Source organism: Acromyrmex echinatior, chromosome 3 (genome assembly GCF_024713525.1).
Source record: "Acromyrmex echinatior isolate Ae372 chromosome 3, ASM2471352v2, whole genome shotgun sequence".
Lineage (NCBI taxonomy): Eukaryota > Metazoa > Arthropoda > Insecta > Hymenoptera > Formicidae > Acromyrmex > Acromyrmex echinatior.
Window position 1 is genome coordinate 20,943,256 of NC_141854.1, and position 16,853 is coordinate 20,960,108.

Here is a 16,853-nt window from a genome sequence, read left to right on the forward strand (position 1 = left end):
AAGATCGTTTCATACATTGTAATGTTCCGTTTATAAATAAAAAAATTGAAAAAAGATATTTGCATTTCTAATAGCATATGATACCGTACGTTTAATAAATCTCGAGTTAATGACTAATTAAAACGTAACTATTTAAAAATTGTACTCGGCGCGTGATACATTTTACACGAATTCAATAAAATATAAAATATACGTATTGTTAATAAACGATCAAATCTAAGTATCGTTACAGAATTTATTACCATACGCGCGCATATAAAATGTATGGCAATAGAATAATTTATAATTCTCATCCTCTATCGTGCTAAGCGAAATGAATAAATCGTACGAAATACTCGCTTCAATAAACAGCCAGCACATTTACAGTCGTTAACCGTGGGAATTAATTAAACGCGTGAGCTAATAGCTCGCGGGAAAGTAATAGTCTTTGTCGTCTCGTGATATTTGGGCGCGATCGCATTTTGATGTGTAATACGACAACAAACGAAGCGACTCGTTCAGCTGCCGACTCGAGTCTCACCGAGTGAATGGTAACAAGGAATGCAGTAGTCTTGCGTATGCCGTAACGCGTCGCTACCAAAACAAATACCAAGACCGTACGACAGTTTCGCTTATACGAAGTATGTTGTTTCCACGAAATACCTATATACAGGTGCAACGAAATAACCTACCGAATATTCTGCTCCTTGTATTTTCTCATCACCCTTTTCGTTACACAGACTCATTAGTGTCGTCTGAGACAATGGTGAATTTTGAAAGGACGTTTTGAAATGAAAATTTCATTACTTGAATTCTAATTCTAACGGAAAAATTCTATGAAATTTCACAGCAGTGCAATTTCATAATCGTGTCTCGCGATCAAGTGAATATATTTCTCAGTTGATTTTTTTATTGTATCGTCTGTGTTTCAAGATAAAACTTTATTCTAAATACTTCAATTTGTCTTTAATATGAATTTTACGTAACAATTATAAATACAGGCTTTAGAGAATAGCTTCAAAATATATGTGAACTGGAGCAATTATTGTGAATGCTCGAAATTATTTTGCGTAATGCTGTTTTTTTAAATAATATAATTTTACAAACAAAAAGTTCAAGGAAGAACGTCATGATGATGCAACTTGCAATCTAAATGTAAAATTGTTTCTAAAATGAACTTTATACAGAGAGAATGATTTTACTAAATATCAAAAAATTTATCCGAGTATCTGATCTAAAATAATTTTGTTAGACAATTAAAATAATTATGTAGAATGCTCAAACTGCTTGAATGTCAGAACTTTTTGCAGTATTACTTCACTTTTCGAAATATAATTATTTTGATAGTCCAAAATTATTTTTAGATCTGTATCTAGTTGAATTTTTAAATATTTCAATAAAATCGTCGTTTCCATGTAAGTATGCGTTTTTTTTTTTAAACAAATGTTATGGAATATAAAAAAAATCATATGATATTTTTTACTAAAATAAAAAACAAATAATATTCTTCTGCACAACAGGAAACAATTTTCTCGGTACAGATGTATATCGCAAAGCACCAATGCTGCCGGGTTTAGACGCAAAATAACGTTTTATATTTTTATTTATTCATTTACTGTGACGTTTACTGTCAGGGTCTCGAAAAAGCAGAAATATAAATCTCCCAGAAGGAAAAATTACTTTAATCTTGTTATAAGTAAACACATATTGCACGCTTTACGAGTATAAAGATTACTGGAAGTCGTACTCGTTTTTACATACAAATGCCAAAGGTATGTCTACAGGTGCGTTTCGTTTCACGCATGATGCGCATAATGTATCATTCTTGTTGTTTACCGAATATTAAAGAAAGATAAAATGATACATCATGCGTGAAACGCAACCTACATTCAAGAGTACTAAAGCATTTATATAAAATAGAATCGGGCGCTGAGATGCTAAGAGATAAATAGATCAATGCACGGAAGCGTTTATGGCATTTGGTAATCGCCGAGCTTTAACTTTGAAAATAATTCCGCTCGTTTAAACGTATTAAACGTATTAAACGTATTAAACAACAGATTTGTTCGACAACGCGCGAAATTGCATGTGCCGCTGCAACTGGATGCTTGTTTTTTTTTTTTTTTTTACGTAGTGACGTTTTCCGCGTCGGTGTTCTGCAAAAGCCTGCTACGTGATTTACGGAACAAATACACCAGAATATTCATCAAGGTACAGAACAATTTGAATTTGCGGGGCTACAGCGAAAAAGCATTTGAAGTGTCGTAACTTAATAAGCGGTTACTCACGAACACGCGCGATCATTGTACGAATGATGCAGTTATGTCACGTGCACTCTGCGAGACGATTCAATAAAATCTACGTAAATTTAACGCACCCTCCATTTACGGGATTTCGTAAATGAATGAACACGAGTGCGCGGCTAACTAATTACAATGATCCAATAAAGCTCAGGGGTTAATCCCAAAGTATTAGACCTTTTCTTGCAGAGCCGGTTAAGTAATATTGTTAAGTAACGCAAGTTCCGTGCATATTTTAAACAAAGAGATTTTAAATAGTCCTGCAAGATTTCAGATGTGACTTGGATCAAAAAGATTTCGAGATCACAAGATCCAAGCGCGATGAATATTTCGTTGTATAACTTCACATTACCAATAACACGGAATATCTTGAGCAGTTCGTACTAACTAAAACAAGACGAGCTTAATAATTCTTTTATGAGACTTACGTTACTTTAATGAGACTTTGATTCAACCGTAGAAAACGACTAGTGAAATTCGAGGTCAAAGAGCAAAGTATTTAGTTGGAAAATTTATGATAAAGTGTGTCCTAAACTACTCAAATTTCTGTGTTAATTTAACACAAGGAACATGCTAGAAAATAATACAAATATTATAAATTAAATTAACTCAAAAATACATTAATAAAATAAAATTATAAATTAAATTAACGCAAAAAATTAACGCAATACTAATTAGAGATGTAAAAAAAAACGGTATTTTTGACTTCAGAGAAAAGTAATATCAAGTTAAAAATTAGTTTTTTACTGTAAAAAACAGTATTTTTTACCAAATTACATAAAATTCAGAAAAAAAATATAGAATTCATGTTAAATATGTAGAAGAAGAAATAGAATTCATTTTTTTTTGTTATTTCGATACTTTTGTCTTTATAATTTTATACTGAAGCGAAATATGTATTATTGACTGTTGTAGTTCTTAATGAGTTGAATAGGTTAATAGATGTTTGCGTTGCTTGCATTCTTTGCATTCAGCATCTGTGCTTTCTTTTTTTTTTTCAACGCTCGAATCTATTTTTCTAATCATACATTTTGCACTTTAAGTGCAAAAATTTTAGGAGATTTCAAGCAATGCGAAAAACCAAAATGACCTAAAAAAAATGTCCGAATAAAAAACTGTCAAGGCCGAAGGAAAAAAATCATTAATTTCCGAGTTTTTTTACCCTAAAATTCTAGTATTTTTCGTTTACATCTCCAATACTAACTAGAATTTAATTTTAAAAAACATTATTTCCGTGTTATTTATCCTTCCACTTTCTCATAAATTGTGTCATTTTAATACTAAAAAATATTGAATATCAATTTACATACAAAACGTTAAAGTCACACAATCAGATTATGTGTGCGCGCGCATGCGTGTATGTGTGTGTGCGTGTGTGCATGTTAAATTAACACTCAAATACAATATGTTAAAAATTCAATATAAAATTTTTATAAGGACTTGAGTGAACCATTTCTAACGTTCTAAATTTTTGTTAAAACGGGATTCGCTAAGAGAGAACTCTCGCCAAGAACTCTCTTTCAAAGACAAATTCTGCGTCTGCATTTCCGGGACATCTTGCTATACGTGTACCTATATACGCGAGGCGATGTGTGCGACGTCGCTCTGAATGCCAATATCCCGAAAATTCGATAATTCGCTTCCATTTTCGGCGATTCCTGTGCCAATGGTTTACATGTGTGCGCTCGTGCGTTCTCGCGCATATATATGCGCGCTCATACGAAGCTGACATTCGCGTGTAGACCGATACCACTGAGGCTTAACCACAGGTTACAAACCTTAATCGTTCCCCCTGCACGGCACCCGTCTCATCTCATTAATGAAATGTATGGCCCAAATTCGGCGACCGCGAACGCGGGTAGCTCTACGACGTGGCGATTTGCTCTCAGCTTGTGTAATCGAACGTTCCTTCGCCTTATTATATCTGAACGTTGAATTTACCTTAATTCATCTCGAGTAGATCGATGGGCTAATAACGGAGAATATATGCGTGACATGTGATACCTAATTGCTGTCGAGTCAGAAAACGAATTTATCTTCGATAAGTTAGAAACTGATAAGTTAGAAATTCTACTTTAGTAATAATTTATGTGTTACGTTAATTTGCCTAATTACATTTTAAAGTTATTGTAAAAGATGTAGAAAAGTATCAAATATTTTAACAAAATTAATCTGAAATGTTGGATGTTATAGTATTATCCCAATGGAATTGGCGATCCTACTGGACCCGCTCAATTATAAATCTCTTTGTAAAAAAACGTCAAACAATTTAATTTTTTTTTTGTGTTATATCCGCAAAGTTTGATTATTCATATTAAAATATAAGTACATGGTTTTCATTCTCTTTTTTGTACGAGTTATGTCGTTTTATTTTCTTGAAATTAATAGTACTTTTAATTAACATAAATTAAACGGATTTTACGGCATCAGTAACCGTGGTTTTATTTTGCGTCAGCTCCAGAGAATTAAAAAAAAATAGCACCCCAAGGTTTTTATTGAATAAAAATTCAAATTTCAAATATATATTTATTATATATTTAAAAAATTACAATTTATCTAAATTGTAATTTATAAAAACAATTTAATAAAGTTACAAATCTCTTTTACAATATCTAATTTATAAGCGTAAGGTAATATTTTTAATATATCGCTACTAGAATTTTCATGTGACAAGAACAAACGAAAACAGAAATTAACACGTTAAAAGACACGTACATCTTGACAGCAAAAATATATTGCAACGTATCGTTATTTTTATCTTAGTGAGTGATAGATCTTCGCATGACTTTCAAGAGGTATTGCACAAAACGTTCGCAGAAGATTAATGTGCATGTAACAATTCGCGAACAGCTTAGATTTATATAGATCCCAGAGGACATGGAGCGTTTCCACCCTCAATATTGTCACCGGAAAAACGGTATCCCGGTAATATACCGGTGGACTCTGCGTATCTCCGTTTCCTCCGGCCAGTCCATTAACGAGTGCTTCCGATGATAACATCCCGAAATACTAACACGCCGATATATCGACCGCACAATATTAGGATCAATTTCTGCCGTAAGCTAATGATTTACGACGGCGGTTAATGATTTGCTAATTTGCAAACATTCATGCAAATTAACAACGTTTCAAACAGTATCGCACATAAATTCTACATGTTTCGATATACGTTTTACTTTTTCTACGAGATTAATATTCATTAGCGTCAGACAAAATTTGTCCAATACAAATGAATATTAATTTAAAGTATCATTCAGTGCGTAAATCATATTTCATTGAAAGCGTAAATGTTTGCAAAGCGGGATGACCTGTGATATTACAGTATGCTAAGATTAGAAATTATTATGATTGATCCGCGATGACTTGTGTAACCTGACTATTAATTTCGTTATTACTAATTCCACGCGTATCATCGTGAAGGCAATTATTTTAGACAGCTTGAAATATTGTCCCTATCATAATTCTCTCCCTTTCCTCTGCGCTCTGCTCTCTTTGCCCCTCCGCTATCCTTCTTCGTAACCTTCCACGGTTCATATTACAAGACGATCCACGCGCGGATGTGACATCCGCTGCCTAACTAAAATCGATTGCAACGGCACCGTGCTCGCGCAGTGGATCGTTTCATTAACCCGATATCAGGAATCAGAGCGGATGAATAAAAAGGATCGGTTGGGGTTGATAGAATCCCAGGCGCCGCTTCGTGAACGCGTAATGGTAATTTATGGCAGTAGCTAATTGCCTTTACCTTCTCTTCGTGCGAACATCCCCCGAGACGATATTTTTTGACTATAAGTTTCCAGTTGATCCCAGTGGATCACGAATTTAGGCATCGTCGTAGGATCGTACATTTTTCGTGTTCGCACGTGCGAGACGCAAATGTCGGCTCTTTTTCCCCGGTCAACCAGAAACCGATTTCTCTCTCCTTTTAGTGAGAAATGAATCACCAGCGCGATGGTGACGTTCTGCTCGGTGGCACCACGATGGCCAACCGGATGGTAAATACATAGGCGACATGGATCCTGCGGTGATCCCGCTACCAACCCGTGATGGCAGAGTCGAGTTAACATGTTCACGACGAGATGTGGTTTAGTAAGTGTAAAGCGATGTTCAAAAATGTGAGTGACAAACTTTGCGGTGCGCCACAATTAGACGGCATACATCGCATCTAAGTGCGTTGCTATGTAATTTGGTAAATTTATTTACATGCGTAAGATAGCCTCAAAGGCTCATATCGCTAAAATTATTGTAAACTATATTTAAAACTTCGATATAATTGATAGAATGTTGTATTTTTATTACGTATTTTGTTTTATTACGTACTCTTGTATTATATTTCTTACAGAAATCTTGAGCAATTTAATTGCAATCAATTTATATTTAAATATCACGTTTGAATCATTGTAGCAATTCGGAGTTAAAACGTTTTTGTGACTTCCGTGTTTCATGGCTGTACAATATAAGTAAGAAAACCTTGTCTTTTTCAATTGATTCAAGTAGAATGTGCTTAAGAAAAACACAGATTTAATCGTGAAATGGAAATGACGACCGCTAAAGCTTACAATAAGGAAGGATCATCATTCTGTACCTCTGTACGTAAAGCATGGATATAAATCTTTGGTTACCCTGATATATGACAGTAGCGTACGGTGAGAAGCGAAACCACAAACCGGCTCGTATATATCATTCAAATATGACGTTGGTCGTAAACGTGTTGATCTTGCCTTTGACTACGCTTGTAAAGTTTAATGATTACGTTTCCATTCGATTATCTCCTATCGCTAGAGGGTGATACCTTGAGAATAATTCATCTGATAAGTAAGCTATAATGATAGATGTAGCGCGAATTATGTCACTCACTAAGTTTGAAAGGGTTAAGCCTGCTAAGATTGCCTCTCATGATATGCATATTACAATGGAACCATTTATGATCATAATCTAGCAGACAATCTGGTTCATACAAGCTAATTTAATTTTGTTATCTGTATTTATAAACAAAGTGTGAATTTAATATTTGTTTCACTATATAAACATCATTTGTACGAATAATTTATTCAAATGGCGGCACTTAAATATAATTTTTTGTAAAAAAAAATTGTCTTTTTTAGTCGCTGTTAACAAAAGAGTAGAGTTTAACAACGAATCGATAGACTGTACTGTAAGAGGCAGTCATTGAGATACACCGAATGCACCGGAATAGTTTTATCGAATCTTACGCTTCGAGATTCGCACGAAAAAAGAGAACACACCGACCGATAATTCACCGTATTCATTGTACTCTATTGGCTGGCATAGTACCTGTAAATGAATAGAGGCGAAACTACGCTACGTCCTAACGCCGCCTGTGAAACACGCGAAAGAATAAAAATTCAATCCGGTTTTTTCCATACTTGATGAATTCCGCGTTTGACTGGCGCTTGCTTTGTATACCCGGAACTAAAGGTTCGTTCGATGGTGAAATGCATTTCTGCTTTTTCGTGTAGCAATTTCTCGGATCGTGTATTTATCAATTAGTTTTATGTACGTACAAGTGGTAAATAAAATTTATATTTTATAATATTATTCGTATTTATTATAATTATAATTATAAAGAAAGAGGTGAGCGTTAAAAATGCTTGAGATGAAGAAGAAACAAAAAAGCAGCGGATAATTAATAATCTCGAATAATCTAGAATTATCTTTTTTCTAGAAAAATTTTAATTTATGCATGAAACTTTGTTACCAAAATGTTTAATATTGACGGTCAAAGGATAGTAAAAATAATAACGTTACATTTTTTTAATTTCTCGTTATTAAAAGTGTAAGAAAGAAAGAAAGTCTATATAATTAATCTTCTTTAAGGATTGTGTAAAATATTATGTTAATATAACTTCAAATTATATTATATATAAAACTTTTACACGCGCAAGATTTTTTTCTTTTTTTTTTAGAATATAGGCCAACGTGAAATAATTCAATGCGTTTTTCCAAATAGCAAATTTTTCACTACCAGACCACATGCGCGGATATCGATGCGATTAATAAGAGAAACCTTCAACTAAAATAGCTTTCAACAGAGTTGAGGGATTACGGAACCCAATAAGACGGAAAGTCGTGAAAAATTCAGACGCGACATTCGCGGACAAAAGCCCGCATTGAATGTGAGATGCTTTTTTCCTTTTTGTCTTTTATAATAGGAAATGCGTTTTTCTGTAGTCTTTATAAAGCCACGCGCGGTTATTGTGTTATTACACAATGTATAATAATGCGTGCATTAACGTATGCAATCGCGTGCAATTTTGATGTGCCGGTACTTTTTTCGTTAAAATCTTCAATAATACTGGATCGTTTGTTTACAAAGTTGGAAAGATTTCTCTAAACACAAATTTTTTTGTATTTCAGTAAGACAAATAAATAACAATTAAAAAAATATTCCACATCGATTTTCTACACCCAGTATTGATTTACATCCTGGTCGTAAATTTAGTACGTAGATGTTGTTCCGCTACATCATAGGAGATGCTATGTTATAGAAGATAGCACGTTGTGTACACATGAGTACATGAGGTCTTCAGCTCATATTCCCATCTCGGATTTAACGCCAGGCGTGGTTGCGTGGCTCTGCCGGATGCAAACGAAGGTTTAGAATCGGGCATATTTGACGCTAAATGCGCAACGAGAACACAGAGATTATGTATATTTTCCCGACCTAAATATGCTATTCCGTGTGATAACATCACGACGGATTTCGGTGAAAATTTTGGCCAGCGAGCGCTTGTTTATTTATAGCGTGATACCAGAGCGCGGAGATGGTGCATTGTTTAAGCACAGTCGATTAAGCACAGTCCGCCATCGGAACACTCCTATAATGAATCGATTCGAGAGACTGATCGCATGCAAGATTGTCGTAGATATACAGCACTTATCGAACGAAATCAATAACTGTGCGCCAACTGATTGTGAGTGAAATCATACAAGATTGTGTTTCGCATATTAAGAGAACGAGGTTTCCTCGTGTTAATTACGCCGAAAATTAACCCTGACGGTTTATTTGCGAAACTCGTAATTAGCGCAATGTATCCCAGGTGCACGATGAAGCGAATCCCATTCATACAAACGAGAACGTAATTTGTTCCATTGAACAGTAAGAGCAGTCGTCACGTTCATAAAAATAAAAAAAAAAGCTAAAGAAAAAGAAAGGGAAAAATCGAGAACATTTTGCCGTAATAATAACAGACGACAGATTTCCAGTCTAGTTAATTCGATCCTCTGCGCGCGCGCTGTGTGTGTGTGTGTGTGTATTCGTTATTTTGATTACGTTCATGAAGCCTGCTGTTTGCAGAACGTAAAACTCGGTCAACAGTGCAACAGGAGAAAACGGGTAATAAAAAACATACGAACCGTAAAATGTCATCCTGAAAATTTTGGAGGATGTTACATATGCGTGTAAATATCTTTGCAAAATATGCAACATAATGAAACTAATAATTAATATCATACATAACGCAAATTTAACCCATTTTCAATAACGTAGTGAAATAGTTCATGCAAATAAATAATAGAATCAGTTATTCTTTAACTAATTCTAAATTTCGATTTAGATTTTGACATTTAGTGGTATTTAAATCACGTAATGAAATAGTTAAACAGTTAAAATCATGTGACGTTCAATTCTTTTTTATATTTTATACTCAAATTATAATAAATGAATTTAATGTACATTAATAAAATAATTTGTAACGCGTTTATATGAAAAAACACCATTTTGTTTATCAAAAATTGAGAGAGAAAGAAAGACAAAGAGAAAATAAAATGTCAAATAATCATGCGCGACAGGATACACTTTTGTATTTCATTCGACTGACATATTAATTGCATACAGGTATAAGTAAATACTATAATTTCAGAAAATTCGTTTTTTCTCTCCTTTTCCTCCTCAGCTCTGAAAAATTAATAACGGAGTATTATCGTTTTTATTAGCCCATTATTCTTGTAATTTTAATTTTAATACCTCACGAGACATGTTTTTTTTTATCATACCGCGCGAAGAACCTGAATGTATCTATAATATCCAATATAAATTAATTTTAATTATAGACAATATTATTCTCAGGTACGTGCCTGTATTAAGCTAGTCTTGAGTAGAAATATTGTGTCCTTATTTAATAATAAATTAATAAGATAAAATAAGAAGCGAGACAAGAAGCTTTCATCTATAAGATAAAATGAGAGACTTGAAAAACCTTTGCAGATTAAGACATAATAAATGTGTAATCTCACCTTATAATAGTGATGTACAGTGAATATATAGCACGCATAAATTTAATTTTTTAATGTTTTATTGCGATACAATTTTTTTCTATATATATTTTTCAATTTACGAACGGTGATTGAATTATGGTATGTAATTCTTAGATTATACTTTAATGTTATTATAATTTTGTTCATTATAATTAGATTTGAAATAAACTTGTAAAAACTTGGCATACCATGTAAAAATTAACGGCTTTCTTCTCGAAGGGAAAAAGAAAATAAAATGGAAAGATCACGTGTGGATATAAGATGAGTGGATCGCGGCATCATGTACACGACGATAAATTTATTTCGTCGTCCAAAGACGTACTTTATCGTTATTTGTAATCGAATATACACGTTCGTGGAAAAACCGCCACAAATCACATTCGTGAGACATCCACGAGAAAACGATCTTCTACCGTCTGACAAATAAATATAATAGCCGTGATACACTTTCCTGGAAAATGTACAATAATATCTCGGTAGTTTTCTCTGCAGTATCAAAATTTGCTTTCGTGAGAAGATGACGAAAAAAGATTTACTTTGTAAATAAACTCGTTTCACGTAAGATTAACCAGCATAATACTAGAGGTAACTCTTCGAAAATGAGCTGAAAATATTATCATCATATTCTGAACTGACAAAGACCTTTAAGGAAAAATGTAATTTATAACTACACATCGCATGAATGTATACATAACGCAAATTTAATCCATTTTCAATAACATAGTGAAATAAGTTCGTGCAAATAAATAATAGAATCAGAAGCTGTTCTTTAACTAATTTTAATTTCGGTTTAGATTTTGACATTTAGTGGTATAGTCAAATCATCATCAATTAAATAGTTAAACAGTTAAAACTATGTGACGTTCAATTCTTTTATATTTTATGGCCAAATTATAATAAATGAATTTAATGTATATTAATATTAATATCCTTAGATTAATATATACAGAAAATAATATACATTGAAAAAAATGACGTATCAACAACATGATTTTAATTGAAAATTGCTAATTCAATAACAGTATTAATAAAAGAAATACAATTTTATTAAAACAAGGGCGTGACATATTTGTTTTATTAATAGAGTTATAAATTGACAAAATTAAATTCATGCTGCTGATACAATTTTTTTTTCAATATTAAAATATTTTATTATTGACTGTTAAATATTACTTACATATATGTATATAACTGCAGGAGAGATGTATTTAGTACAAATTCCCCTAATCTCGCACATCATAATCTCTCGCGCCGAAAATCAGATCTAATTAGATTTAAACACCAAACTAATATATATCTTCAAACATTATACCGGAACGTTTCAATATTATGCTGTCATTCCGCGAATCGGTGCAGTGGCGGCGGGCCGACTGAAAGGGTTAAGGTTACGCTTAACCGTGAACTGTGAATTATGGTTGTCAGCCGGGATGCGAGGAAGGAATTCGCTATCAGCCAGGTGAAATACGCGCACGGAGATGGAGACCGTGTTCACTAATTCATGGAGCGGTAGTAACCGTTGCTTCATATTTTGCATTCCATGAAAATGTATTCGTCTGTTTGAGCAGCCCAAAATGCGGCGCGGGTGCATTGAAGCATTTGCCGTATTTGCGTGCACGTACACGGCACGTACACATACATTCATACATTCATGCGCGCGCGCGCGAGCATGCACACACTGACGCGACAGACCGAGCACAATATAAACATACGCAACCGTACGCTTTGTACGTGCACGGTTAGCCGAGATTTCACGTATATATGGCACACGTCGGCTTTCTAGCCAATCCTACGCGATCAAACGCCGTCGCGCTTTATCGAGCTTCCGCCAATCCGCGGGATGCGCGAGCAAATTGATTATGCACACAAATCGCCGTGATATGCGTGTGAAGGTCTCTCTCCCCCCCCCCCTCTCCCTTTCTCTCGCCCCTCATCATTCACTCATTGCCGCTCTGAAGAGGAAATACCCGTATTTTGGTCTGATACGCGTTACGGATGCTCGCACCTTCGCTTTCTCTGTTTTTCTGCGAGATAAGAGCCCATTCATCAATCCTTGATAGCAAAAAAAGGGAGTCCGACGTGAGAAAGTAATTAGTACGAAACTACGTACGTTGCAATGTCCTCTGGAAATTTAACAAGCGTGTCTTTGGATGAGCTACGTGAAAAAAATATGTTCGAAAATTTGTTCACGATTACCATAAATTTCCTGGGATAATATTTTAGCAATTTCGGTCGTAATAAAACGCGTGATAATTGTCACAGGCCATTAAATGAATTGAATTACAAGATATTACGTTGCAACGTAGTTACGAGTATTTAATAATTATATGTGTGTATGGACAGTTTTCAATTTTTTCATGATTCTTTTATCAGAAAATAAATGTGATAATAGTTATCGTAAATTATCAGATATCAGATTGAGATATCTCCGCATATTTTTCATATAATTCTTATTTATCAAAGAAAGATGGAAAAAATCAAAAATAAATATTTTTCAAATACAAATATGATTGCTTAATAAATAAAATTAAGATGAGAGATGATTAAGCTTTTTTAAATCTTTTTTTTAGAATTATTCACTTTTTTATCAATATTAAAGCTTCGCTTTTATGATTAAAAGAAAATTAATTTTGAAATTTTTGAAATAACCTCCTCATATCACGTATGTTAATGTGCAGTATTAATATTAATTACTTTATATCAAAATATGAATTCAGCGTAGGACGTACGGTATTTCTTTGTTTTAAAAGTCGAACAATGAGAAATATTCATGATCAATTAATGACATTTTACAGACATATTAGCTGGCATTTCACAAGAATACTTGTCATAATTTTACATAATATGTGTATTATAATTTTACGATTATAAATCAATTACTTAAAAAGTCGTCGAATTATTACATTTTGTTAATCACGAAATTTAATGAAATTACAAATGGTATTGTTTTATATTTTTGTCATTTCTGACAAATAATCGCCATTTAAAAAAAAAAAGAAAAAAGGAGATGCGGAAAAATATTTCGTTAAACAACATATTTCTTGTAAAACAATTAATTATAAACGCGTAACAACTTGAAATTAAAATGTGAATGACCGATTATTCGATAATTATTTTACATACTAAATGAGAAAGCAATTAACCTAAACTCGAGTGCAGTAAATTGAACAAAATCGCTGTGATAAAATTATTCGAGAGACAGGAAATTTGTATTTTAATAGATTTGTATAGCCAAAGCGAATGTCGATAACAAGAAAAAAAAAATACCGATCTCTATAATCCATTGCATCGTTCTTCGATGCTGATATATTTTTGGTCGATTTCCGTGTGTCGCCTAGAAAGCGTCCCGACACGAAGAAAAACCGCGCCAAGTTAAAATTATAACCCAAGCAATCGATTGACAATAACCTTGCACAAGCTAGAGCCATAATTAACACGAACACATTAAAGAAGTGATAATTAGCTAGACATTATATTCCTTTTTAATGTACATTTCAATTATTGTCCTACGAAGGCAGTTATTTATACATTATACGTTAATGCGGACACGCATTAGCGGTCAGCGCGCGTTCGGCATCCAATGGATTTTTTTCCTACTCGAAATTCCGCCGTGAATCGCGGCGCAAAAAGCGGCGTTCGTTAGGCAAATCGCCACGGGGAACATCACCCACGCTCTTTACCTCTCGTACCTTGCACGAGATCAATTCCACCTCCCGTCGCGAGCAAAAATTAATACACCCGAGAAATACTCCGGGCGCGCGAAAGGCAGGCGAGAGATTTAGCATAAAGCGTACCTCATAACTTACCTCCGTCAGACGAAAATTCTGTCGCTGTCCGCGATGATCCTCAATCGATGACTCGTAGCGCTCGGCGCGAGTGGTACTTGCCGAACTTCCACCCCTCGAGCCTTCGAAGCCAGAAGAGAAAAGAAAGAGAAAAGCGGAGGTTCTCCACGGACGACCTTGACTCCGGAATTGACTTGCAGCAACGGAGGATGACGACGGACGCGGTCACGTTACGGTTTTTCTACGCAATTTACGCACCGTCCGCCGTCGTTCGGCTCCTCGGCTCGGTGCGTACGCGCCCGCGGTATGACCATAACGGTGCTATGACGCGGGAGGGCGCGATCGCGTCGACGGGCACAGGTGGTTGCCCGACGAGGAAGTCCCGCGTCCGACAGGGGCGAGTGGAGGGGAGCGGTACGTTTCGCGAGGAAGCCGTGCGCGCGAGGTGTCCCAGCTCTTTTTCTCTAATCAGCGGGAAAAATTGCGCGAAAAACCGCGGCAAAACTATGAGGTTTCGCTGCGTCACGGGCACGTCGCGGGCGCGACGCTGATCTCCCACGAAACACGACCGTTGCAATTAACTTGGTAATAACGACAGCTCGATCGACTAGCCGGGACGAGAGCCGTCGCGCGACTGAAACACCTCTCTCTGCACTCTTGCAGCATCCCTATCCCGTTATTCCCGCTCGCGCCCGCCCGACCGCCTGTTCGCCCCGCGGTACATCCGCACCCTCTGCCATACCCCGACGCGAGACTCCCTTTCAGCCTCTTCCAACCCCCGGTGTCCGTGATGGTATCCTCCCGCCTCTCCTCCTAGTTTACCTTCTTCCTCTACCGCTGTTCTCCCTTTCCACGTCACTCCACCACGTCGCCTCGCTCCCCCTCTTCTCCTACTTTTCTTTTTCTTTTTCTCGTGCACGCCGTGTTCTGCAATTTTAGTAGATTGGCTCTAGTCTCTACTCTAGTCTCTTATGAGCGATTACGGATTTTTAAGTATTCTATAATGTTGGTATTATCGAGGTATGGTATATACTATTTTCGATAATTGGCGTTCGTGATTTTTATTTGGGTTCTGCCTACTCGCAATATTATTCGAGATACCGATATCCGAAAGTCAATATCGAATGAAAGATACTGGCGCACTCGGAGCATCGTTGTATTATGTAAAATTTGAAAATAATTCCTTGCGGGGGATAATTTTAGAATAACCTTTGTGTTTTCATGATTCACGCGCAGTATTGTTTATTATATCGATTTTCATTAATTCGTTATTTATCTCTTCTTCTGAATGTCGCAAATGAGTCGCAATGTCGTGATGAGAATACAAAGTGCGATCTTTTTTATTACCGATACAATAGTAATATCAATCATTCTTTAAATGTTAATTTATTGCCAGTTTATGCAGAGTTGGAAAATTACTTCATAAAAATGACGGATCACCCTTATTCGGTATTAATTTTAAAAAGTAACGCATTACCATAATTTTCTACTTACTTTTTTTTTGTTCTTTTTATGATATTAAGATGAGATATTAGATTAAAAAATTACGTTATTTAATAATCAATATTAAATGTAACAATCAAAATTAAATTTAGTAAAGTTAAGCTTGAAATATTAAAACTCTAAACTCTAAGTCTCTATACAAAAAGTTTTCCTTTATATCAAACTTATCTAATAAACTTAAAATCCTCTATAATTCTTTATATTAACATTTTTATTTTTTTATATATGTTTACTTTCAGGAATTTAAATTGTAATTCACAAACGCGTAGATTTTATTAAAAGTTTTTATTAAACATTGATTCTAAACATTAATGTTATTATTAAAAAACGTGCGTTCTAGTAAAATAATGCTATTTATCGAATAAATATAAAGGCAATAAAGGATTAAAGTAACGATAAAAGCGTTACAAGTAATTCGTTGTCTCCCAACCCTGCTTACTGCCAGGTCGAAGGCAATTTGAATGACTGAAGGCCGTTCGTCCCTGTATTAAATTATAAAGTAAGAATGCGGTTACGGGAAAATTGGATTCGAAGATAAATTGAGGCAAGTTCGAAAACTCGTCTCAAAGGAAAGTATGGTGATTAGATGTAACGCTAACTATCCCTCGGCGAGACTTAGACACGGATTGCGCCAACAGTAGGAATTAGTTCACGACCTGGCTTAACAATTCGGTCCTTCCTTAGCTGATGATCCCTGCCTACGATATAGACAGAGATGGAAAATCGGATTAGATTATCGACGTTGGTTCGAGCCGGCTTTAGAAAAGAGTAGGTCGATATGTGAGTGTTGGGAAGTTGGAGTCGATCTTCTCAACTTAAAGTACAGGATACTTCAATTCCGCGATTCTAGTTCAGTCATCATTTCCTAAGAACTATGATTATTAATTGCAACTCTAACTAGCCTCTAACGAGCGTGAGAATTAGACCGAGAGTTATATCAACAGTAGGATTTTATGCACGATTCGGTTTAATAATTCACTGTTTCTCTCTGTGATCCTATCCCGTGATACAG

The 16,853-nt window shown here is 35.1% G+C and overlaps 1 protein-coding gene across 1 annotated transcript in view; it reads right to left on the reverse strand.

Moving 5' to 3' along the window:
- The window catches only part of LOC105146192 (monocarboxylate transporter 4), an 80,334-nt gene extending 65,334 nt beyond the window's left edge, over positions 1-15,000 (reverse strand). Inside the window, exon 1 of the mRNA XM_011056297.2 lies at positions 14,360-15,000. The gene's annotated coding sequence lies outside the window, so the exon portion shown is untranslated. The remainder of the gene's footprint in view (positions 1-14,359) is intronic.
- Positions 15,001-16,853: the final 1,853 nt, after the last annotated feature.